The 25,424-nt window shown below is 43.8% G+C and overlaps 1 long non-coding RNA gene across 1 annotated transcript; it reads right to left on the bottom strand.

Moving 5' to 3' along the window:
* Positions 1-9,085: 9,085 nt before the first annotated feature.
* On the bottom strand, positions 9,086-24,242 carry LOC139047313 (uncharacterized). The gene is made up of 3 exons (XR_011507087.1): positions 24,221-24,242; positions 18,090-18,189; positions 9,086-9,108 (listed from the first exon to the last, which is right to left on the bottom strand). It is a non-coding gene; the product is annotated as an uncharacterized lncRNA (long non-coding RNA).
* Between the last annotated feature and the right edge of the window lie 1,182 nt (positions 24,243-25,424).

Here is a 25,424-nt window from a genome sequence, read left to right as displayed (position 1 = left end):
GCACGCGACTAGATAGATTAAATGACAAGATATGGCTTTAGCAAGGTATTTTCAAAGGCACGTATGATGATGGCACCGTGACATGAAATATCAGACAGGATCAATTAAGTGGAAGTTTGCCGTACAGCGGAATCAAGAAAGCGGTCTATAGCGTGGGAGCATTTCCTGGGGTAAATGAAGCGAGTATTTGCTCTGGAGAGAGAGAGAGAGAGACAAACACGTTTACTGAGCCGAGCTCGACATCTTAGACACCGTCGATGGAAGTGGTTCCCTCTTCACGGGACCCATATGCTTCCCTAGCCGCCTGGCCCCTGGAGATCACGACGAGCTGGTCTTGCGGGGCGGGGCTGGTTAGCGAGGTATCCCACCGTTCAGTAAGGGTGGATAAGGGATGGGGTGGCGTAGTGGGGCAGCTAAGAGGTGGGGGGATTGCCTTGACGAAATCGCATACTCCAGTGACGCGTTGGAGCGTGCCTAACTGTGCCTTGCAGAAATTACAGTCCTTCTCGTACCTTTCCGAATACATCTTGTTTTGAAGGTAAGATTGCATTTTGTCCTCGGGTGTTTATGTGGTCCCTGTAGCACTCGCCAGCGCGAATATATATGCGGCGTGGTGATCGACTGGCGAAAATATTGCAGTAAAATTTTTATATAACTTTTACGCTTTTAATTACATAATTGTTTTTTACATCTTCTAATTTAATTTGGATTACCTTGCATTTTTGATGTGGTCCTTTTCAAAGAACCATTAAAGTGCGGCTGTGTACGTAATAGCGTGCACGACGTAAATGATGCAGCAAGAGGCTTACGTGTCATGGCGAGCAGAATGCAAAGTCGCATGCATCTAAGGCAAAGTTTCTAAATGCGCCAAACAAACCAGTTATTTCGAGATTACTAGAAAGCGAGACTAAACGCCACTACAACCAAGGCTCTATCTGTCGCAGTCGGTTAGTGACAACGGCACCGTGTTGCTGACATCGACGTCACTATTTCCCCCCACGCCTTGGCGACCGCATTTAAACGGGGGCGAAAAGCAACAACGTTGATGTACTTGAATTTAGGTGAACGTTAAATTTCCCCAGTTGGTGAAAAACAAATCCTCAGTCCCCTCACTAGAATGTGCCTCAACGCCGTATCACCGTCTTGGACCATAAATATACCTGAGGCATTTTAAAACGAAAGGCCTTTCTCAGGGGCTACAAAAGCAGATGATGATGATGAAGCAACATTCACTGGGCCCGAAATAAACCGGTGGTGCACGCAGGCACCAGACGGGGTGGTTCCCTAGTTACGGGACCCATATGTTTCCAGCAGCTCCTGGCCCCTGTCCGTCAGTGCGAGCTGAATCGGCAGGGCGGGGCTGGATAACAAGGTCTCCCATCGCTCAAGGGGTTGGGGATTGGGGGTGTTGGTGGTAAGGGGAGGAGGGGGTTACAAAAGCAGAGGGTTATGCTTCAAAACTCGAGGAGTGCTCACTCTTTCTCAGTGAACAAAGGTTGCATGTGGAAGTGGAATTTTTTTATCGATGTTCAATTTCATTTTGTGAAAAGCCAATTTTAATTCCAAGCACACGAATACTTGATTTGTGACTTCAAGAAAGGCGGGATAGAGATGTAGGGAGTTTAAACCGGGAAAGTGTTCAATTTGAGGCCGCAGACTGGATACGCGCAGTGCATTAAAGAGAGAGAGGTCTGTCTTTGAGAAATGTTATATGTAATCTTGCCTTTGTCAGCCATCAATGGAGATGCAGCCCATGATGAAGTCTTGCTGATTGCAACAGATTGTAGCGAAAGCCATTCAACTTCTAAATAAACTGAGCTCAAGACTGGACCACTTTGCGCTTCCTCTGGACGCGGCTCGAAGAGACGGAAGTAGCCACGTTACGTAGCATTAGCAGTGGCTGACATCATCTGCCATGCAGTCTAGTGTGGTAGATGATCAATCGTTCCTGTGAATACTGTGGTTGCACTGGCATCTGCGTTTCGAACATTTATTTGACGCTGGATGAATAAGGCAGTCTGTCGGTGGAACGATAGTCCCGAACCTTCTTGCACGGGCTAAACTTTTCCTTCTTTATCTTCGGACAATTTCTCGATGTCGTCTCTTGCGCCCCAGAGCAGTTTGAGCACGTAAAATTAGAAACAGCGTCGCAGCTGTCCATTTTGTGATGTCCGCTGCACCGCTGGCAAGTTAGTACACTTTTGCACACTGCACTGAATTGCCCCTGCTTCAGCATAGTGTTTACGTAATCACGTTGGTTGCACATAGCACAACTGGTTTCTAGCAGAACGTACTCTGATGGACGGAAAGCTTGCATACTGTGTGGCATTGCAGAAGCCGTGGCTCGTAAGGACGCAAAAGGTGTCTGGCATGCCCAAACTTTACGTGACCTGGTAGACTCGTAAAATCAAATACTAGCTTCTAGGCTCTCCGAAGCAGTCAATGGTCACCATTCGGACTGTTGACGGTAAAAGTTTCTGTAGGTCTGCGTAACTGATGTCCGCATCCATGTTTTTCATGACAGCATAAGTTGTTACTTTCAATGAGCAGAAAACAAGTGCATTGAAACATTTACTATCTGCGTGGCCGACTACAGCGTCTCGAGAATAGCATAGTTTGTCACGTCCACTAACAATACATACTTCTTGCTGCTAATGCAAATCTCAGTTACCTGCGCAGAAGCGATTCGCTCTAAATATCCAGTTATGCCTCTTAAGGGTGTCCTAATTTTCTGTTGTGATAGTTGGCGTATAGGAGATCGTGAAACACTGCTTGCCTTTTTCCTTCTCGTGCTGCGAATAACTTGAAGTCGACGGCAGCTTCCTTTTCAACCGATGGGTGGTGAATGTAATGAAACTGGCCCGCGATTTCATCTCATCCACCGTTGGGCAGCCGGAGGACTCAAAAGGAGCATATGCGATGTTGACGAGGTCACCAATCTTTGGCCCATCAACAGGGAAGCAGCCAGGGTCTACGGTGCCTTTGGGGGGCGATCCCCCTCACGGAGGAGCGCATCCTCAACTTCACTCGATTATGAGGTGTAAAGAATTTTCTAAACTAGGAAATAGCAGAGTGCGATGATGACGATGACGAAGCCTCAATTTATGGCACAAACCCACTATAGGCGATAGGCCATGATTCAACTCAGTTCTTCGTCCTTCTGAAAAGGCTACGAAGGCAATAATTAAGAAACTCTGGTAAAGTGACTTCGTTCAGCAACTTCGACGCTCCAGCGTATTTTATGCCTATGGTGATTTTTGTGTGTGTTCACCTGGCATATCTTTAACCAACGTAATAATAGTTACAAACAAAATTTGAGCTTCACAAAATACGCACCTGAAGCACTCTAGAGATCAAAAGGAAAGTGAAGAACACAAGCCCAATAAACGTTTGTATACACCACCGCTGATAGGCGGTGGTGATACATTTGCAAAACATAATAGGAGATAACAGAAAGGAGATAGGCGAGTCCCCTGACAACCGCGAACTTATTTTTCATTGTTCTGCAGTACTCTGAACTAATATATTTTGCCATATAGATTTTGTAATAAATATATTAGTTAGGGTAATAGGTTTACAAAGTGATGTTTTACGACTGGCTTTATGTTTTGCAAATGTGCATTTTCAAAAAAAAATACTTGAACAGCCATACGTGACCTAAGCTAACATGATTCGCAGATGCAGCTGTCAAAGAACAAACTCATTCCTGGAGTAGTATTTGCCTCATCATGAGAGCGCGACTTGTAGCAGAGCCTCTAGGACATGTTTACCTAGGTTTATACATCGATAAGCAATTGTATACCGATCCACCTACTACAAAGCAGGTCTTGATATTTAGGACAAGATATCAACCTCTTCAATAATAAGGTTGAGTTGAGGTTAAGGTGAGGTAAAAGGTGGCCGTTGAAAGTTGTGATGTTGTGTTCTAAGTGCTCTTCAAACTCATTGCATGCGCTTGAGGTTGAGTGAGGTGATCAAATCAATTTAGGGGCTGAATAAAGTCATGCATATTGAGCTCGTGTGCCCACGTTTTCGTGATGAGACAAACTTAGAAATCTGCACCTGTTAATGACTTTTCACACTCTAATGGTACCTAAAGCAACCCATCGTGTTGTGGCATCAGAATGGAAGTAGGACTACAGGCCAAGCACAGGCTTCCTTATATTACCTGGTTTTCATACGGGCCGATTCCACACCTAATTCTTTAGGCGAGTCCTTTGACAACCGCGAATTTATTTTTCATTGTTCTGCAGTACTCTGGGAAAAATTGCAAGTTAAAATTTTTTTTTTCTGGAGAAAAAATTGTGTCCTCGCCTCAGGCCTTTTAATAATTGCTGACATACCTAATCCAAAGCTTCATAACAAAATTTTCGACATATATTTATTTGTTACGGCGCCTTCTAGTTTGTGTATAGCATAAATATTGTAACTGTTCCTTTGTAGAAAATTTCAAAATAAATCTGCCTTTTTAAAGTGTAACTGTGCCAACAATGTCCGAGGTTCAGATTTTTTTCGTAGAGAAAACTACGCTGAGGTTTGCTGTTAGTTTCATATTTTTTTGCCCCGAAGCACGTTTCAAAAGAATTCTTCTAGAGATAGCTACAACATGCAGCTTCATTAGTTTTCTCAAATGCGCGCATGCGAAATTGTATATTTTAGTAGGCATTCAGTACAAAATTTTATACTGTGGTTATTCTGTATTTATAAAGCAGAACAATGTGTATTCAAAAAATGCTTTATTTTGTGTTGCGATTCAGTACTTTGAGCTTTTTATTGTTATTCTAGATGCGATCCCTCATGCAAGCTGGCTTTAACCTTTGACTTCCTTTCCAGTACATGTGGCCGGACAAGTTAGACGAAGGGAGACCAATAGAGAAGGGTCAGGCTTGGTTTAGTGTCTCGCGTCTTGCTATTTGCACATTTCATGACGGCCCGCAAACGTGCCTGTAGATGAAGCTGTAAAAACATCTTAAAATACACACTTATTCTAGCGTACACAACCGTGACATTACACTGAAATATTTATACTGCAGTCTAAGCGGGGCGACTCAGCTCTTGCAAGCGAGGCTGACGAGGCAAACAAGCGAGGCAAGCTAAGCTTCTTGTAAAGGTACTTCGCAACAGATATTGATGAGTATGGCTACAGTTACTGCAGCACTAAGAAAACACGACTCGTTTACGGCAGGATTGTCCTAAAGCAGTTGTATACACTGCGCGAACTAGTGAACTTTCTCAAGCCGTTTAACTACTGCTACATTCCTCAATTCTAATTCTGAACTATTCTGCAAGACAAAAAAGTTTTTATTGTAACGAATAAAATCAGGAAACAATACAAACGCTAAGCAACAGGCTGTGCTTACCGTAAATGGGTTCTATACGGTATAATCATAGAAGCCAATAGAAAGTTTTCCTTAATATGCAAACGCCAGAGCGAATTTCATTGAATGTCAGCGATCTTTTGTTGCCGGGATTTCCAAGAAAATAATTTTTAAGCTTGGGAATTGAGGGAGTATTCACGTTTCTGCCTTTCATATTTATTGTATAAACAAGAAAGCTTATACGGTTAAGTTAGCGCTTGGTAACAACGTGAGTAGTGTCGGCGCATGAGGCAAAACATGAAAAACTACACTGACAAAAAGCTTGTCGTTGACCGGCCATAGCTGGCCCTTTCACCGTGACAGCGCCGCAAACACAATGCTCCTTTTTTAATACGCACCCGTGTGAGCACATTAATGTGCGCTCGTCATACGCAGCATGTACAGTCGCGGACAGAATATTATGGACCATGAAATCTAAGAAAAAGCTGAATATCTCCGCAACCTCACAACGCAATCTGGTATTTGCATTTTGGACCTCGACTAGAATATGCTAACAACGTTGTCGTGGGCAGTTTTACTGGTTACTGCTACAGGCTGCTCGGAAATTGAACGTTTTCGGAGATGCCGTGGTCCAGTTTATTCTGTCCGCGACTGTACGTCGGGTCGCTTAGCTGCAAAGGACTGGTGGTTCATGAATTAAGCACCGATCGATGCCGGCTGCGCTATCTCACATGGCGTGCGGCACTGCAGCTGGCGGCCCTGGGCATAAAAAAGCCGGCATTACCACGCCAGATGTATGGAGACGTCGCGAAAGCTTCGGCAAAAGGCGAGACAAAAGAAAATTCTCGGTTTCTTTACCGCGGCCCCGGCTCCACTGCTCTTAGGGTGGATGAGGTTATAGTGGTGGTGTGCCAGGCATTATATAAGGCATGTGACATAAGGCAGGCATCACTGAAGCTTAATTCAAAGCGGTGATGTACTGCTCATTAATGTTTTGGTTGTGAGGAAGTGTCTGCAGTGTAAGCTGGGATTGAAGTAGTAAGATTTTAAACAATGCATGCAGCGAATGCTTGGGCGAAAATTGCCACGCCAGATAGAACTCTACTTTCCGGTGGTTATAACGGCGTCATAGGTTCGGCATATTTCCTATGCTTTGGCAGGTGCCACGTTGCAACTTTACCAGTCAATAGTAGGATTATATTAAGCCCAGTACGAAAGCAATAATTCTGTGTTTGAAATGGTCCAGTACAGGTACGTTGTGAAGTATTTTAACAGTAGCACTGCAGTCAACATTACCATGGGTTTTTGAAAAGTTCCATAAGCGCATTCAGTATTTCATGTATTATCGACGCGTAAGCATATAAAAGGGTTCAATGTTCGCGGCCTACGGACTCTTACTTACGTAGGTTTCAATTTACAAATGCTCTTTCTAATTGATCAACCACGTTCGGTAGGAATGTCAGCATAAAGCATTGCGAGAATTTGCTCTTAGGAACAACTATAGCATAATAGGTTTTGTGCATAGGGATCTGGATATTAAATAAAGTTGTCCGTACTATCTGAATTCTATCAAGAAAGATTACAGGAGTAACAGCGGAGTCCGTGGTTTTCGCATAAGTTAGGAAAGCGGAAGCGGTGTAAACAAGAAATACAAAGTTCGACGATTGACGAGCCCCATTCGTGAAACATCAGAGCTTGTCGCGCAGCTTCGCGCTATTTCATTTTTGCTAGGCTGCATAAAAACCCATGCTCTCCGCTGACACTCTGCTGTTCATGTTTGAATGACCAAGTATTACGAAACAATATGGGACCATATTAAAAAAAATATTTTCTCTCAGAGTTTTAGTAAGAGCACGTGTCACCGATTCGAGGCTTCGGAGGTGTTATTAGCAAGACGCTCGGCCAATGGGAAGCAGCCCTTCCCTAAGAAAGCTTTGTTTAATTAGGCCACTGGGACATATGATGAAAAGATCTGAAAAATCGAAAGTTCAAGGTCCTTTCTTTTACGCAAGAAGAGCAATTATCTAGAACTCTTAGTCAGAACCTATACCAGCAAATTGCTACTGGGACATCAGCGATGTCTGCCAGCGAACCGACAACGGCACCTACGAACGAGAAGTTTCGAGAATTCCGACCCGGATTTACAGGCATCAACAATGAATAAGCGGTGCGAAACCACAGCTTCCTACATTTTCTTGCCATCGCACCTACGTGTAGCGTAGTTATAGCGTAATTTTCCAGCTTATGGCAAAGTAATCCGATATCGTTATATTGCCGGGGAAAATACTGCGTGCTTTACAGTAGCGTGGCAGGACACTGTAAGGCGCGTGTGCTTAACTACGCGTACGGTATTATGCCGAACTCCTTAAATTACTAGGAGAAACTATCGTTGGAGAAACGACGACAGTAACGGAACAGGGGTGTTGTGCTTCCCACGTACCCGAAGTAAGTGAGGCCATAGCTACAACCCGCCTATTTATAATGTATACTAGTGACTGAAACCACATTCTCTCAAATAAATGGACTAAGGGACACCTGTGATAGCAATTGTGTCTGAAAAATAGAAAGTTCGTGGTTCAGTTTTTACACAAAAACAGTAATTCAGCTAGAGCTCATATTCGGAACCTATACCTGATCCGCTGCCATGAACGATAGTTGTGCCACTAATAATCTCATGGCTTGACCTAATACGCGTATACAAATACAACCAAAAAGTGGGTGGGAAGATTGTTCTCCGGCAGCACATTAGTGAAAGCATTGTACGCGTATTACGAAGATGTGGGTTTGAGTCTTACCTGCGGCAAGCTCCTTTCTTTTTTCACTTTCAGTTCTCCTAACTTGATCATTTCCAGACAACATAAAATGCAGTTATTCTGCGTTATGCGGTTGTTTTGGTTGTTTCTTGGTTTCAGATAATTGCTACTAACAAAAATCGAAGCTATTCTTTCGCCTTCTTGTCTTTCTACGCATACATACATACATACATACATACATACATACATACATACATACATACATACATACATACATACATACATACATACATACATACATACATACATACATACATACATACATACATACATACACACATACATACATACATACATACATACATACATACATACATACATACATACATACATACATACATACATACATACATACACACATACATACATACCAATTCTATGGGGCCAAACAAACAATCTAAAAAATGAAGTGAACTAGGGTGGTTGCTTGGGCTAGTTGGTAATACATGATCAAAAATAACGTACAGCGCAAAGGACAAGGACAGTGATAGACGACATACATAGCGCTGACTTCCAACAAGATTTTTCTTGAAAAATCTTGTTGGAAGTCAGCGCTGTGTATGTCGTCTATCACTGTCCTTGTCCTTTGCGCTGTACGTTATTTTTAATCTAAAAAAATGCACAGTAAAATCACGGAACCACTCGCTATCGAAGGCTGAAAATGCGCACAGCTTCATCAAGAAAGATTGCTTTAGGTATCTTTTTTTTCCTTTTGCTGACAGTTTACCGGGGAAAAAACGCGGAGAGCGTTGTAGCGTGCACTTGTAAAGATATAAGTTACTCAATAGTCAGAGTAACTGAAAACACTTGCCTTTTGTAAGGTTTCTTCAGAGGCACGTCTGATCTTGGCAGCCGAATACAGTGACGTGAGATATCAGGCAGGAACGATTAAGTGGAAGTTTGCCGTACATCGTTCTCAGGTAGGCTATCCAAAGCACGGCCACATTTCCTGCGGGTAGATGAAGCAGGTGTTTTCCCTGGAAGCCCACAATCACGGAGTAAGACATATAGGAGGTGAAACTCCCGTCAGCGCGAGCGAGCGCGGGCGACCAGATAAAGTCACAATTGTTGCATGCGCCGACGCTACCCTATGCAGTGGCGGCACCATGCGGCGCGTCGTAGAAGCAGCAGCGGAAAAAAAAAAGCAGCGCCCGGCGCTCACTCCGGCGGCACCCGCTCAAAGCAGACGACAAGCAGACGACACGGTGTTTGCTTCAGCGGGCACGCCGTAACCGAACTGCGTAGGTGCGCGCACTCAAGAAAACTGTTTTGTTGTGTGCCCATCAAAAAAAGCAACACGTGTGGCAAACTTCCGCTAATCTTCCTCTTATCGCCAAGCAGCTAGGGCAACTAGTTTTCGCGAGTCTTATAAAAAAAGAAAAGGAACGGAAACACATGCACGGCGGCATCCTTCCTAAGCGCACCCCTGTGAGCACTAGAGCGAGAAAGAAGCGGTCGCCCTTTGAGTGATTAGGAACGAGATAGCCATCAGTTTCGCAAGCGCAAAAAGCCGAAAACCGCCCGCCACGGAGCAAGATAGCCCTGGCTACAACCAGAAGCTACGTATCATCTTATAGCTGTCATGGAAAACGCGTTTTATTTTTTACTGTGCTCAAATGGCTGAAGCGTAGCAGCAGTTGCTTTTCGGGCTAGTCAGGCGCGCGCGGCCGAACGGGAGCAACACTCGACCGGTTGCCCTGGCAACCGAAACAGCGGTAATTTCTTCACATGCCGCCAGGTGGCGCCAGCATGAAAATATATCCGCGGGCTTGTGACCTTTTCTGGTCGCCGCAAACAGCGGAGTTTCCACTCCTATATTTCTTGCTCCGTGCCCACAATATGTCTAGCAGAAGTGTCATCATTCATGCGAGCGATAGAGAGTGGAGTCGCTGCCATTACCAGAGATTTGTTTCCTATCTCACTTGAAGACCCTTCTGAAGATTCTGCTGAGTTGGCTGCCACAACACTAGGCAGAAATTTCAGCCTCCTTTGTTGCCTTTTCGTGAGTGGTCCGAACTTGCATGTTGTAGTTGCAAATGAAAGGGATTATTGCGCGCTGCGTGCATGACATTCATACCGCTTCTGTATTCATCACATTTCACAACCATGGAACCTTACGCTGACATTTTGTGTGTCGATGTGCGTGCGCTACCGGCCGTACTCCCTGGACATACCTATATATGCAGCGTGGTGATAGACTCAACAAAAGTTTCTGTGACGGCAGTACAGTTTCACCTTAAGTACAGCTATCTTACCTTACAGTACTTTTTAGCACTTTTCCCACACGCCCCTTATATTACCTGACGTTTTTTTAGGCTGTGTACCCTAGCACAGGCGCTCTGCAGTTCATTTGACGCCTAAAAGAACTCAAACGATCAAAATATGTGAGATGTTTTTCATGTCGTAAAGGAGCCTTTGGATACGCGGGATATAGGCAAACATATGTTTAGCTTTGTTTCTTTATCCTTTCGACCACCTTTAATTTTAGCCACTTTGCAACTTTCTAGCAGGTTCAAACATGCTATAGTGTCATTGCTAGGTTAAGCGAATACCAGAGGAAGGCAGAAAGCAAGAACTGGTATTGATATTTGGGTGCTCACTGTGCATTCGGTAGATATGTTTCAATGTGCGTCCAAGCTACTTAATAGATACACGTAACATCAAGACAAACGAATTAAACTCATTCTGTCATTGCTAGGTGAAGAAAATACCAGAGGAAGGTAGAAAGCAAGAACTGGTATTCATATTTGGGTGCTCAGTGTTCATTAGGTAGATATGTTTCAATTTACGTCAAAGCTAGTTCATATATAAACATAAGATCAAGACAAAACACTCATCGCATATAAAGAACACGGATCCTATGCATATGCGGGAATCGGTGACAAGCACACTATTCTCTGATTATTGCAGAAATTTGAAAACTCGCCTTCTGCAATGGTAACGCGAATGACGAAAATGTTCTGCATGCTTGCGCAAATGTATCGCAAATAACGCGAAAACAGTAGAGTGTCGCTATAGAAAGGTAAAGTGATTTGCACCCACGCAACAGGAATACACACAAATGCATTTTATGTGGCGCATGACCCAGCTATTCGGCGCATAGCGCGAGTTCCGCGAGTCGTAAAATGCGCCTTAACTAAATTGCGCATCGGCAGTGACGCCACTGATCGTAACCTAAAGTGCGGCTATTTAAGCTCCAGTTCTCTGTGAAACACAAAAAAATAAATATATTTAGGCACCGCGTTTGAAGATAGCCGCCGCTTCAAACTTCAACTGCTAAAATTAGGAAATGCATCACTTGTGCCTATTGAATTTTTATTTAAAAATACCTCCAACGGCCTTTTGAAATCTGACGGGTCATGGCTGCATACCTTGACAAGAATGTATGATAAAAGTCTTGGAGCTTTTCATTGTCAAATCTCTGATCTGATCATGAAGCAAGCGTTAGTAAGGAACATCGAAATACTTTTTTTTCACACGGGGTTCAGAAACGTGCGTCCAATGCAAGGTACACGAACACCTTTACATTCTGTCCCCATCGGAAAACGACCAAATTGACCGTTGCGGCCGGGGTTGAACTAACAATCACGACCAGGGCTTACCGCGGCCCGAGAGAATGTATACTTTTCCTTCAATACAGTAAAAATAATAGCATTATAACCAAGATGAACGTTTCTTAGGACACATGTCATGAGCAAAAAAAAATAGAATGGTGTTGATGAGGTTATATTTTCTGTCATAACGACGCAAACGAAGGATCACACCGAGGAAACCTCAAGAAAAAATGAGACCAACGCATATTACAAAGGCGCATTTACTGCAAATAAAAAATCACCGACCAGTCACTTCGTACAGGCGGTTAACTAGCGAAGCTGAAACGTGCGACCCCGATATTTATCACTGGGCTAACTCCGACGGTTCATTGAACGACTGCTTGGTAGGGTGCCGGATCCTCGGCACGCAGTTGCTGCTTGCGCTCGGCTGCACGAGCCTGTTCTTGTGTCCGTTCTGAAGCTTCGACACGGCGTAGACGAGCTCGTTCCCGGTTCTGCTTGCAGAATTGCTGGTGGAAGGCTGTCTGCTTCTCAGGAGTGCGTATGATGCATGGCGCATCCATTTCGGAGCCGGAGAGAAACTGCTATGGGCAGGCTCTGCTACTATGGAGAGCAACGAGGTCACTACTGGCGCAGCTAACCCAACACCACCTAGATAGCACAAGGCCTTTTCACTCCCATCCATAACGTCATGTTACGTGACCCGAGTGCTATACAATCTAATGGGGGTGCTCCCGAGTAGGCAACAGTGATCCGCGCAAGCCTTGTCAATGAAAATTTCTGGCCTGGTAACGTGACGTCAAGAATCGGAGTAAACAAGCCTTGTTCTATGTGGGTGGTGTTGGCTAATCAAGCTTCCCTTTCCTTATATTTTCTTGCGCATGCACATGGGGTTGCGCCGGAGGAGTTTTCGGCGTTTAGGCGAATGACAGACAGAAGGACGGACGAATCGGCTAGCCATATACATCTTCGCTGTAAAAAAGAGTCAAGATCGAGTGCTTGAGCGGTCCACGTTTCGCGGAAAGGCTTTCGATTCGTCTATTCTTTTAGGGAACAACGATAAACAATCTTCATCCTACTGTAATGGACATGATATAGAACCGACAGGAGAAATGGAACTACAACAACGCTACTCGCCACCCTCAACACAAGATAAAGGGCGCGGTTGACCACCCCATTCGCTTTCGGGTTCTCTTTGGCACCCTTACAGCCCTCTACTGACCCCACATTCAGTTCATCGAACGTTGCGCTGTTGTATTTGTCCACGGAATTACAGCTGTTTAAATGTGGATACCAACTATCACTCGTGAGGTACTTATTTGCGTGTATATGAAAGTGCATTTCCAGCATTCCCAGTTATTGCCTAGAATGTATGTACAGCGCGAGTCATGGTTTTGGTTACAAAAAATCCCAGTGAATTCATAAACCAAATGAAACATAAGTTACTGTGCCAACATTCCCTATAAGAGCCCTGCAATACCCACCCGAATATACATATACAGCCGGGCTACATAGGTTTAAAAAGGCGAATCCGGTACGCCATGAAAACATCAAATACCATCACGTTACGCTGCTCGCAGCCCATTTCTTCACGTCATAGCGAACTATTGCGCGTATAGAGAAAAACGTGTCTCTAAACATCGATTTCCCATAAGCTCCGGCAAAGAGCGCGTCTTGGGCACGTCGACGTGACGCTTACGCGGTTCGCAAAGAAAAGCATGTTATCGCAGCGCTGCAGAAGCACGTCTCGAATGTTTCGTGCGATGGGGCTAGAGGCTGGGTCGCCACCCGGTGAGGCTGAAAATGGTTGCATGAAAGGACGCTACCCGAGAACGGCCGCACGACGTGACCACACGTCTCGGTGTACGGTTGAAGAAGCCCAGAAAGACGACGCGTTTAGATAAGTTGATCCCGCGAAGAGGATTTCGATAATTCTCTGGCACGCAATCAGCACAAGAAACGGGCGAATGATCCCGTTGGTGATTTTTCGGGTAGTGCAAAACAGTCATTTGTGGTAATATAGTGGTATTGCAGAAATAATGAATAGGAATCTCTCTAGTGATTCATGGACGCCGGCGAACTCTCAGGACAGCCCTCACGCCCTTGGCTTGACCGTTGTTTAGTGAGCAGCCCGGTGAGCGGCAACCTGCCGCCACAGAAATTATTCAGCGTACCATCTCACAGGTGCATTGCGATCAACGCACCGCTCATGGTAATTAGCAACCTTAGCATTCCATGAGCAAAAACATTTTTCTGAACCCTAATTACAGTGTAATGGAGCCTCTTATTCCTACTCAATGTTGACGAGCTGGACCGATTGATTGTTTTACCTTAGCGGAGTATATCCACGTTTTCATGAACATTTACCATTATTATATTTTACCGGTACTCAGCTATGCGCCAAGAGTTGTCGAAAACTGAAGCCCGGTGGTGCAAGACACTTCTTAAAGGACCGTCTTCGTGGACGTTTTGTCAAGCTCTCGGCGACATTGACACATTATTGCTTTAGATAATCTCAAGCGTAAAACATACAATTGCTAAGCACAGAAGTCCAAGCTACATATTGTCTGGCAAAAACTTTGAATGTTTATTAGAGATATGTTCCGGCTCCGCGTCAAATACTTCCACGATACAGTGCTAGAGGGTGAATAATTAACAACGTGGTTGGACGAGCAGGTCGAGGTGGAGTGGAATGCGCGTAGTGGATCGTGTGCTCCGGTTACATCTGTCCTCGCCGTTATTGTGTCATCCACACGTTCTGGGCTATGTGTTTTACCTCACCACTTGAGTGTGCGTGGGTGGAGAAATTTCCAGCACGGCATTTGCAAGGCTAGGACTGATAGTAGATAACAACACTCACCCTTGGTACATGAAGAGTTGAAAGCAAACTTCAAATAAAATTAAGTAATGGCAAAAAGTTAGTGAACTGGCAATCTTCAATTAGAACCCAATATTCAGCTAAGTGGATATGGCGACAATAAATGCATTCATTCCCTCCAAAGTTCCTACCGCAAAATAAATATGTTTCTTACCACAAATACCGTTTCTGTTTTGTAAATGGTCAATTTTGCGTCCATAACCCGTTGCGATAGCCCAGTGCCTATGGCATTACGCTGCTAAACACAACGTCGCAGATTTGATCCCGGCTGCTGCGGCTGTATTCAAATGTGCTCAGAATGCAAAAACATCCCAGTACTGTGCATTGGGTTCCAGGTATAGAAATTCCAGGAGGCAAAAATTATTACAGCGAAGCTGTATGCACCTAGGGGAAACGCTCTCTGTCCGCCCACAGAAACCCTCCTACGGGGTATAAGTCATTGCGTTCGTCTTGCGGAGCGCAAGCGGCAACGTCGAGCCCATCCGGCGGCTCATGCGGCCGAGCTAGTTCGTGAAGCCGAGCTAGAGCGGCCACGTTACGCTGCCGACGCCGCAGTTGAGTGTGATCGCCATCGGCGAAGGCGGGCCAAGGAACCTGGGTTCAAAAATCTGTCCCTATTTTGGGTAAAATGAAATGTGCGGTCCCGGTGTGTGACCTGGTAACTAGAGTGCATAACCGAGTCATAAACACTGTGATTAATGCATTACGAGACACAAATGCGTAACCTAATTCAGAAAGACCTTGATGAACCCGCTGAATTAACAGAATGAACCCCTCATTGCACCCCTCGGTGAAGGTGATTTTGCGAAGCCCAATGTGCGGGATTTGAAATGAGCACTCTCATAAGCTGACGCCAAATGTGTGCGTTACCTCATTAAAAACGCGAAGAGGTGATCAATAATTGGGAATGAGTTCAATAAACCGTCGGAATTAACCCAGCGATGAACACCGGGGCCGCAAATTTCAGCTTCGCTGGTTTACCAACTGTACGGAGGGAATGAGCGGTGTTTTTTTTCCGGATTCTTTCACTGCAACGTGCCTCAAAATGCATTCCTGGCTTCCGCATGTGAAGTCCGAGCATTTGACACGAGTTTTTTACAGTCGAGAAGCGGCTCAAATTATTGAGATAGGTTATATCCACTAAGCAAGAATTTTGAGATTAGCACTAATATGGAAATGATCTTCGTTAATGTAGCGTTGAAATTGAGCATTTGACTGCTTATTATTTTTTTGCCACGAAACTAATCCTCCATAAATCTGGCGCATCGATACAGGAAAAATAAATTGATTCGGTGATTTTGGAAAGTGATATTTAGAAATTTCGCTAAGGTCGGAATTCCTAATCTTTTGGTATGCATCAACTTGGCACCAGCTGGAATTAGAGAGGTGCAGTATGTACTAGACCATTGCTAATTCCTATCTTAAATTGTGAGTATCATTCTTTTTCTTGATCAATGAGAGCTATAAAGTTTATCTTGCAATTGCTTGTGTCCGCCGTAGTTGTGAATTTACACTTTAAAAAAAGTTCATCCCTTTTGGGGTGTATATTTGCCTCACAACAATAATCGCCACCGGCCTTGCTTGCGTTCCGATTCTTGAAAACGCCGCGCGAGCTACTTTCCTGTCAGCAATGCTGACAGGAAAGTAGCTCGCGCGGCGTTTTCAAGAATCAACTAACCGAGCGGGTTGCAACCCTAACGAGCGGGCCAACTGCCTGGTGCGTGAATTCACGAACCGCGCCAGAGCTAGCAGTCCGGCTCTCCCACAGGATTGCCCCTTCAAAGATAAACTTACAACCTTTCACGAAATGACGTCACATTACAGACACAGCAGGAGAAAATTCCCTCCCTCCAGTCCGAAACTGAACAGGGCTCGGGCTGTTACTTTCAGGCTTTTACAGACGAGATCGTACCTCACCCCGAGAGCGCTTAGTTGGATAGACCCGAACTTTCCGCAATCGTGCTCCAAATGCGGTCACGCGTGCTGCTCCTTCGACCACATGCTCTGGCTGTGACCGTACAACTCGGGCTCCAACTTTCATAACAAGTCCAAGTGGGACGCCTTGCTGAAGAGTTCGGATTTCACAAGCCAACTACAGGCCATCCAGAGGGCCCGCGACGTCGCGGAGAGTCACCATCTCCCTGTCCCGTCGTGGGTGGAGCCACCAACTTGATCGGGGAGCCTTCGGTTGCCCCCTAATCAAGTTCCTCAGGACACTCGAATAAAGTTCTTGTCACTGTCACTGTCAGCAATGCTATCTCATGCTGATAACGCGCATGCCGTTCGTTTCTGGGAAGTGCCGGGCTCGCAGCGTAAAAAAAGGGATTGCGGACAAGACAAACGACGTTTATTGTTGCGTGGCAACATACGACTCAAAGGGTGTAAACTTTCCTTAGAATGTATGTCATAAATTTTTTTATTCTATACCTAATTCACTTATTTTCAATACCTCGAAAGATTCATAAATTGATGATGATCATGCTGATCGGATGTGCTTAATGGTGCAAGGGCCAGGTGTGGCCAAAGAACATAAGATATTTATGACTTTTCAATGGGAAAATGAACGCCAATGAATAGATATCACATGATTGTATAAGGGCCTAAACATTTTCACGATAGAGTGCGTAAAATATGCATGTAATGAAATGAAAAAGGCTTCTCAGGCATCCTGTCAACTTAAAATGTATGCTTTGAAAGGTTGATATGCTAAAATGAGCAGTTGCCAGTGGAACTACTGCGTCACCATAAACCTTGGATGCAGCGATGTAGTGGCATGTGCCATACAAAATGCTGTTATCGTAGCAGTAGGCTCTGTGGAGTCTACAGCGAATTCAGTTTTCATGCTACAAAATCCTCGGGATTATAACTTGCACTGAGTCAATATCAAGTCAATAGAATTAAACTGATTTACTTTCGAAAAGAGTCTACGTGAAGGAACATTGACAGATGGAATGTTCTGTCGGTAAGCTAGGCGAACTACTTTATTTCCTTTCAACTTCTGCTTCAGGACACTCCAGCAGGACGTGGAGCATGGTTAACGTCTCTCCGTATTTATTTATTTTATTTATACATTCAGAATGCCCCCAAAGGCCCTCTCGCAGGAAGGTATTACAATAGGGGGGGGGGGGGGGTGCCGTAACGCATACGGACGTAATAAGTGAGTAATATGTTGGAAAAAAACGGAAACTCATAAACAATAATCACCAAAAATAATACAAGGCCAATAGGATTATCGTAGCAGTAATAATAATCAGAAGTGTGCAAAAAGAGCATACGAATCACAAGCACACAGAAATGGAGGGTAATCTGGGTCATAAAAAGGACTCAGACCATTAATGTGTAACGAATCAGAAAACAATACAACACGTGAACTTAAAAGAAAAAGGCAAAACATCGCAATAAAAATAGGAACAATGACCATAAAAATATGCATGTTACATAGAGGACAAGAACATCTTTTAACATCATTCGTAGTGGAAAAACATGGGTAGGGGGGGGGGACATTACACAAGAAATGTTTACGCACTTTCATTAATGATGAGAAGTTTCTGGAATTCATTTATGTCGGTGACGGTTGCGATGTGTGATGACAGGCTATTCCACTCTGTTATTCCACTTGGTTATATCTGCGGCATATGGGAGGTTTACCACAGATCAATGCCTTTAACACCTAATATAACCCATTCAGCTCATTTCCAAGGTTCCCTAGGGAATTCTATCACTTTCTTAAACTTTTATGCGTTCATTCAACTTACTGACACACTCACAAAGAGTGACGCAGCTGCAGCAGCCACTTCTAACCTGCCCTAAAGAGCAGTGCCATAAACTAATAAGAATTTATTTCCTGCCAGTTGCAGCTGTGAGTGTGCAGTAGGAATGCCTGCGGCAAGAACGAGCTCATAGTTATCGTCATGCAACTGCAGCGCAAAAAAGGCAGTGGCTACTTGCCTTTGTAACATTTCTGCGCTTTAACAGCATTTTGAATTCGCGTCGCTCTCACTGAACAAACTGGAAGCGTAAGTAGTATGTCTGCTTCAAACAGAGCGCGGCTTCTCCCGAATAAAAAAAGCGGTGGTGGTTTTACGCACATGAACTTTCCTGAAATTCTTTTCCTCCCTGTCGGCCGCACAAACAGCCTTATGAAAGTGTTAGTCATATCATAAAAAGCACATGCCAGTGGTTTGCATCTACAACTATACAGTGAGAATCAATGAGGCATCCATACATTGCAAAAAAAAAAGAATTTGATTCAGTAAACACACGAGCAGCCATAATGGCACTGCGTATTCAAGGCGCACAGAAGGCGCCCCTGTAATATCCTTTGCAAATACCTATAAATACTGTACTGCCATCCTAATTTTCCGCAACAAAGCGGAAAAATGCCGTTTATGAAAGGGATCATGCTAGAAGACTGAATTCCTTCCATGCTGTTAACATCTTGCTTAGAAGTGTTCAAGCTATTAGAGTGTGAAGGATTAGTACAGAGGATTTACGACGAATATCTCAGCAATCTACGGTTTGCAGATAACATTATCGTACTCAGCAACGCTGGTGATTACTTTGGTATTGATATGATTTAATTAGTATATAAGCAGCAGGCTCGCTCATTATCTAGTGAGGAAACAGGAATAAATGGATCTTGCATTCCATTCCATGAGCTCGGGTTACCCACGGTCTATTCCTGACTTCACTGTTTTGTCGCAGAAACACTGGTGCATCACTGTCCTATTAAGTACCACGAGTATTGCCATACGCTGTTATCTCTGCACCTTGTCCTGCGGAAGCGTTTCCCTTGAGCCGTAATCATGATAGGTAATATCGCACCGGTTTGGTTGCAATAGCCAAAAATTAACCAACTTCACAGTGTCCTCTAACGTATAAGACAAAATTTCAATTTTCTAAAAGGAGACAGGTGGCTCGATATAAAGATAGCAGGCCTAATCTCTTATATCTGTAGTGTTATGCTCTAAGAAATGATAAAAAAGAATCAAGCCTTTCCACTTATCGCATACTACAAATTTCGTTCATAATATTATTGCTTAATAATTCTAATCGCAATATTACGATAACTTTGTCAGAAACTATCGCTTTCGTGGCAGCTTCAGATCTTATTGGCTTTATATATGCCATCGAACACCACCTGAAAGAAAATAACAATACTGCCACGGTTATAAAACATTACCGACAACACATTAGGACAGCACTTCCCTAATTGTTTTGTGAATGCAATATGCATCACAGAAGCCTATGCCAAAACCATAACGAACCGACTGAGTAGACACATTCCATACAAGGAAAAGTTAAATGATCAAAGAGGTCTGCTCAACTGGCAGTCTGATGTAAGATAAATTTTCTAGTAGTTCATCGCAGAATAACCCAATCTCGGCACCTCCACTTGTCTGCGCCGATTGAGACGAGGTCCGCAAAGCTATCAATGATAAAATATGTTCGCGAAACCTAACAAACTTCAAAAGAGATCTGACTGCAGCCCATATTAAGCGCTAAACAACTGCATTATGGCGTAGTAAACCTGACGAAAATAGCTGTCTCATTCAAGTATTGCCTGAGACTGCGGAGTCAAGAGAACACTGACATCACAGTCGGCAGAGCACTTTATTTTGTCCGGCATAGTGCGAAGCCGGAAGAAAAACATCGAGCATGCTCAATAACGGCAGTCGAATAGGTTTCTGAAGTCTAGCTCAAAAATTGCCGAGAGGCACCAAGACGGCACCAACTTGACTCTACTAACCGAGAATAAAGGGGCATCGAAGCGCGAACTTGGCTCGAAGGACAAGTGGCTTCGCATTAAGATTAACGATTTAACGCTCCCGTGCACCTCGACTGCAGACTGCAGTGGGGACGATAAAAGGCGCAATCCGCTGGCATGCACCGTTGCCTGATTAGCAGTCTCATACATATGCAACTACTCGCAGGCCGCTGATGTCATCGCTTAATGAAAAACTTTGCTGTTTTGCTTTCTTCAATCGCGGTATCTCCGGACTCATTCCGAGCCCGCGCTTCCCTTGTATGACGATGCTATGGCTTTTCTGAGTCGCCGTCTCGTTTGGCTGGCTTCTTTTTTTTTCCGAGAGCATTCGGCGCAGGGCATATGGGGAACAAAAAATAATATGAAAGCCCGTAAGTGCGTCATGTAGCAGCTACAGCAATGTCTGCAAACTTATTGTCCATCACCGAAAGGGTGTACTTTTCAGATTCCTCTGGCCGGGTTTTCTTAAAATTCTTAATTCGGAGCTTCAGTTCTCTTAGGTGTGTGCTTTGGTTCCTGTCGCAGGCAAAGGTGATGTTGATGTTGCATTACGTAAAATACCGGCCACATTGAATTAGCGCCTTGTTTCTGATACGACGAGAAACTGCAAATAGGACTTTGTGATGTTTTACTCCAGGGGAACCACTCAATGACTCTCAAATTAGGAGGGCGATTCCCCACCACGAGGGTTCGCTATTACTGCTGCAAATATTTTTTGCACTGTGCCACCCAGTGCTCATTGCGAAAACGAAACTTAGCAAGGTATCTGGTAAATTATGCGTGACGCGTGCGCAAGAATTAAAACTCTTTCTTTTATAGTGACATGAACGATTTGATTACACAAGCATCCTCAAAGTCTTCAATGCGAGCATTTTCAATGCTAACCCAGGTTATTCCGTATTTGTTTCTACCGATAGAAACTGTATCTGCAAAGCAGGAAACGCATCCGCAATTAGGACCATGAATTAGTTGGGTAGCTTGTGCTTCCAATCTCGAATGTAGCTCCTACCAACACGGAGGACTGACAAGAAATGAAGGGATTGTCTTGAGGAAGCAAAAGAACATTAAGGAGACGTGCACAAAAATGGTAGGACGAAAACCATGTGTGGCATACCCGAATAAATCAAGCATGCTAGGTGACTTTTTGTACCTCCCCGTTCCAAAATAGATGTCAATAAATCATCATCAGCCGCATCGACTCGTGTCACTTGTCACGGGGTGTGACATGCGCTACGCATAACGTCTACCCGTACAAACTTCACATTGCAGTAGCGCTACTGTCCACCAGGATTCCCAAGTAGTTCCATGTTGCATGTTTCATCTTGTTGCGTCTACCTGGACCTGGTTAACTAAAGCAGGCTCGGTGCCTATTTGTCACCATCCCGTATCGAAGGAGAAGCCAATAATATTATCATCATCAACAACATCATCGTATCGTCCCACGGGTCAAGGGATGTGTCTCTATACCTATCTTTACCCTTCGCTACACTTTATGGCACTTCCTCGCAAGGTGCAAACCGCTGCTGAAGAAGCGAACCTTAATATAGGCCCGCGGCTACAACCACACAACGTCAGGTTCAGCTTATCACTGTGCAGTGAGCAGTACAAGCAATAGCTCGCTTTCGATGCCAGTGGGAAAGTTCAGCCCAGTCTCGTGAAAACGGCGCAGGAAGTTTAGCGAGGAAGACCCTTCAACGTGTGGTGCCGAGAATGAAGCTCCTGTGGAGCGGCTCCTCCAGCTTATTCTCTGACTGTGCGGCGCGCACCGCACAGGCCTGTGATGTTTTTATACAAAACGCCTTTTTTATATATTGAAACTCATAAATTACTGGAACACCAATGCATTCCGTCCAAAATTTTGGGAACGCGCACCTGTAAAGTGGTGTCATCCTCACAATCCACTCCAAGTGAATATAAATTTAGAAGTCGCGTGTTACAGTTCATAGTTTGCTGTATGCCTTCTACAGTGCTTAGTTGGGAAGTTAAATAGCGCAACTTAGTTAATTAATAAAGGAGTCGTTATGGTTAGTCCTGTAAATAGTATGCTTGTCTAGAAAGTTAATTCATCCGAAACTGTAGAACTGGACTGCACGTCAGCCGTAAGTTATAACAAATTCTGGTAATCGCGAAAAAGCAGCCGTATACAGTATTAAAAGTGTAATTCGCAAACGCATATCACTGCAGCTAGGAACAACTTTGTACGGGGCAGGAGCATTTAAGGTCGAAGTTCTAGTTAAAATTTGTCTTACATTGACTTCCAAAGACGGTACAATTTGAACAAACAGCCCATCTAGATTTTTGCGCAAAGTGCTTCCAAGGCCGTATAGTGCCAATAAAAGTGTATTTTGCTGAAATACACTAGTTACGTGGCCCTCTTAATAATATGAATAGCGCGTTTGTAGTCAAACGTATGAATGTTTCGTGCTTGTTGTCTACTGACAAACGATGTTTATTTCGAAAGCATCCGAATTGTGCTATAAAACTGTCATAGCAGCGGCCTGACTCGTAGTCTCTGTATTTTTTACACTTTCGTTGCCGAACTTTCCAGTTATTGCGGGGTAACGTGGCTGTTGGATGCTGAGTACTTTTTAGTCGGTCGCTATCTCGGAGGATAGACTTGTTGATATGCACGCGAATCTTGTGGGGAGACCACAAGCAAAGTGACCTGACTCTTGTATGGTGGTTATGTGAGCATATAAAAATAATATATTTAAAATAATATTTTCCGAGATAAAACCTGAACACCTATTTCCTTCTCTTAAGTAGCTACAAAGCACACCGATCAGCTAATGAACTGGTAAATGATATTTGAGGGATTCTTTGTTTTTTTTCTATTTTCTTTGATTTATCCACTCCCTATGTGCCGATGTTTGTATCCCCGTTCTTGGCTAATCCTTTTAAATTGCGTTGTCCGATTTCGATTCCAACGTCAAGCTCAACATTTATTGCCGATGTCAAATATACGCCTACCGAACACCTATTTGTTAATAGAAAAGTGACATATTTCAAAGATTCCTTACTTAATTTTTTTATTTAGCCAATCGGTGGGTGTGACGGGGAGAGCACTGGTTCCTGGCCAATCATGCGGAATCAGTATGACCCATTGTGACTCTACAAGTACAGATCCCTAAAAGTTGATTATTACCTGTCGGATTTATCTTTGAATAGACATGAAATCGTCATTCTTTCCTCAAGAAGCATCATGCATTCCCGTCGTCCTTGTAGCATCGCTGTTTATACGTCTCACACTGTGCGTCCGTGTGAGTTGGAGGTGGGGTTTAGGTTTACGTCATGAACATTGGTGTGGACAAACATAAAAGTTGTGTCACACTAATTTAGTGACCATGGTGGTCGGTAAACCTAACATTCTGTGAGATTGCTCGTTGAATAGGATGAAAGTAAACGAAATTGCGCACATTGCTGTTTGTTGTAAAGCATATAGTTATTAGCTTCAATTAGGCTTCGATTCACATGAATTCAAATACCTGCGTTCGAAATCCATAGCACTACTACATCATTTTCAGGCTGAATTGTTGTAGTTCAAATCTGAGAATTAATGCTTGCTTTTTGAACGCTAACTTATTAGAAAGAGCATGGTGCCACAGCATGATCTAGTAGGAAAAAATGAACCAGATAAAAAAGCACATGAATCTGGGTCACATTCACAAAGTTCTTTCGATTGCACTGTGCGTGTTAGAAAGGGCCAGTCGATTGTTACGATGGACATAATATTCGCGAAGGCAGCCTACGTGTAGTAATCAGCCCTTAGGTATGAAAGTCTTTGTGATTTTGACCACTGCCCTCACATTATTATCTATGGACTACACCACTACTTGGCGTATTCATTGCACAAGTATATTTGAGTAAACTGCGCCAGACAGCTTACTCACGCCGCTCAAATATGAGATGGTCTGTTGCCTTTCTTGCATGTTTTACAGAACATGAGCGCAAAAGAAACATTAAGATGCAGAAAGAAGCAGTTCACAACGATTATTGGAGGAGAAAGTGAATAAAAATACAGACGCGTCTTGCTATCGTAGTGCGCCCTTTCGCAATAACATAAACCAGCTCGCTGTTCCCAGTACTCGTAGACTGCCGAAAGAAGCGAGGGCGAAGAGCAATTGGAATAATGTGTTTGGTGCAAGACATTACTTCGGCCAGAATTATATTGTCCATGCTCGCTCACGATCTATTACTGGAACATTTGGGCCGACGTATTGTTTAGAGTAAGTGCGCTTTTGCCCAGCTGTCACAATACAGCTATCATTCTACTGCCCAAGTTGTGCGGAATTGGTGTTTTTATTATATTTTATTGGGTAACGCTGCACGTCCACATAATATTGACCGCCCAGGAGATGAAATTTACGCTTTTTTTTTTCTTTCTACTGCGCACGTACCATTAAGTTCAATTGCTCCAGATTGTCGAGAAATCAGTATTCAGGCCGTGTTCCATGGAACACATTTGCATATTTTGGAAATAAACAACAGCAGTGATGAAACCAATTGGTCATAACTTCGCTATTTGCTTTTACTGCTAAAGTAGTGTCTAAACAGCATCAGAGCGAACATTCTAAATCATTGGTGCTCAGCTTCCGCGCTTGTGATTTTCAGCGCTCTTCGGGTTCAATAAATTAACAATCTCTTTGTCATACAGAAGAAAAAGTATATAGAACAAGACGAAGACGCCATGTACCGTGAAAATCTTCACGTCAATGAAATGTCTGCCAATTAAAACACAGAAAAACTGAAAATTGGCAGCGATGACAATATCTTCGGTCTCACCTGAATCAAGCGCTGTTAAAACAATCCCCTTCCTTCCATGTTTAGTTCGATATGCCGACATATGTTAAACCAAAAATGTATAACTTTACATACAAATCTATCCCGGCTACAGCCGTTTGCACAATTCAATATTGGTAAGACATTGAAACAATTTCATTGTGTGTGAGCGTATATTTGAACTTATTATTATCGTAGTGGTGACTAGCTCCTTCAATATAACTTTGTGTTGACGCCAACACAGCAGCTGCATTCATCTGCCCATGGTGACACAAACAGATGATTAAGCCTCATATGTAGTTTTGCTCATTACCG

This window comes from Dermacentor albipictus, chromosome 7, assembly GCF_038994185.2.
Source record: "Dermacentor albipictus isolate Rhodes 1998 colony chromosome 7, USDA_Dalb.pri_finalv2, whole genome shotgun sequence".
Lineage (NCBI taxonomy): Eukaryota > Metazoa > Arthropoda > Arachnida > Ixodida > Ixodidae > Dermacentor > Dermacentor albipictus.
The sequence above is the reverse complement of the archived record's forward strand: the minus strand, read 5'-3'. Positions and strand labels throughout refer to the sequence as shown.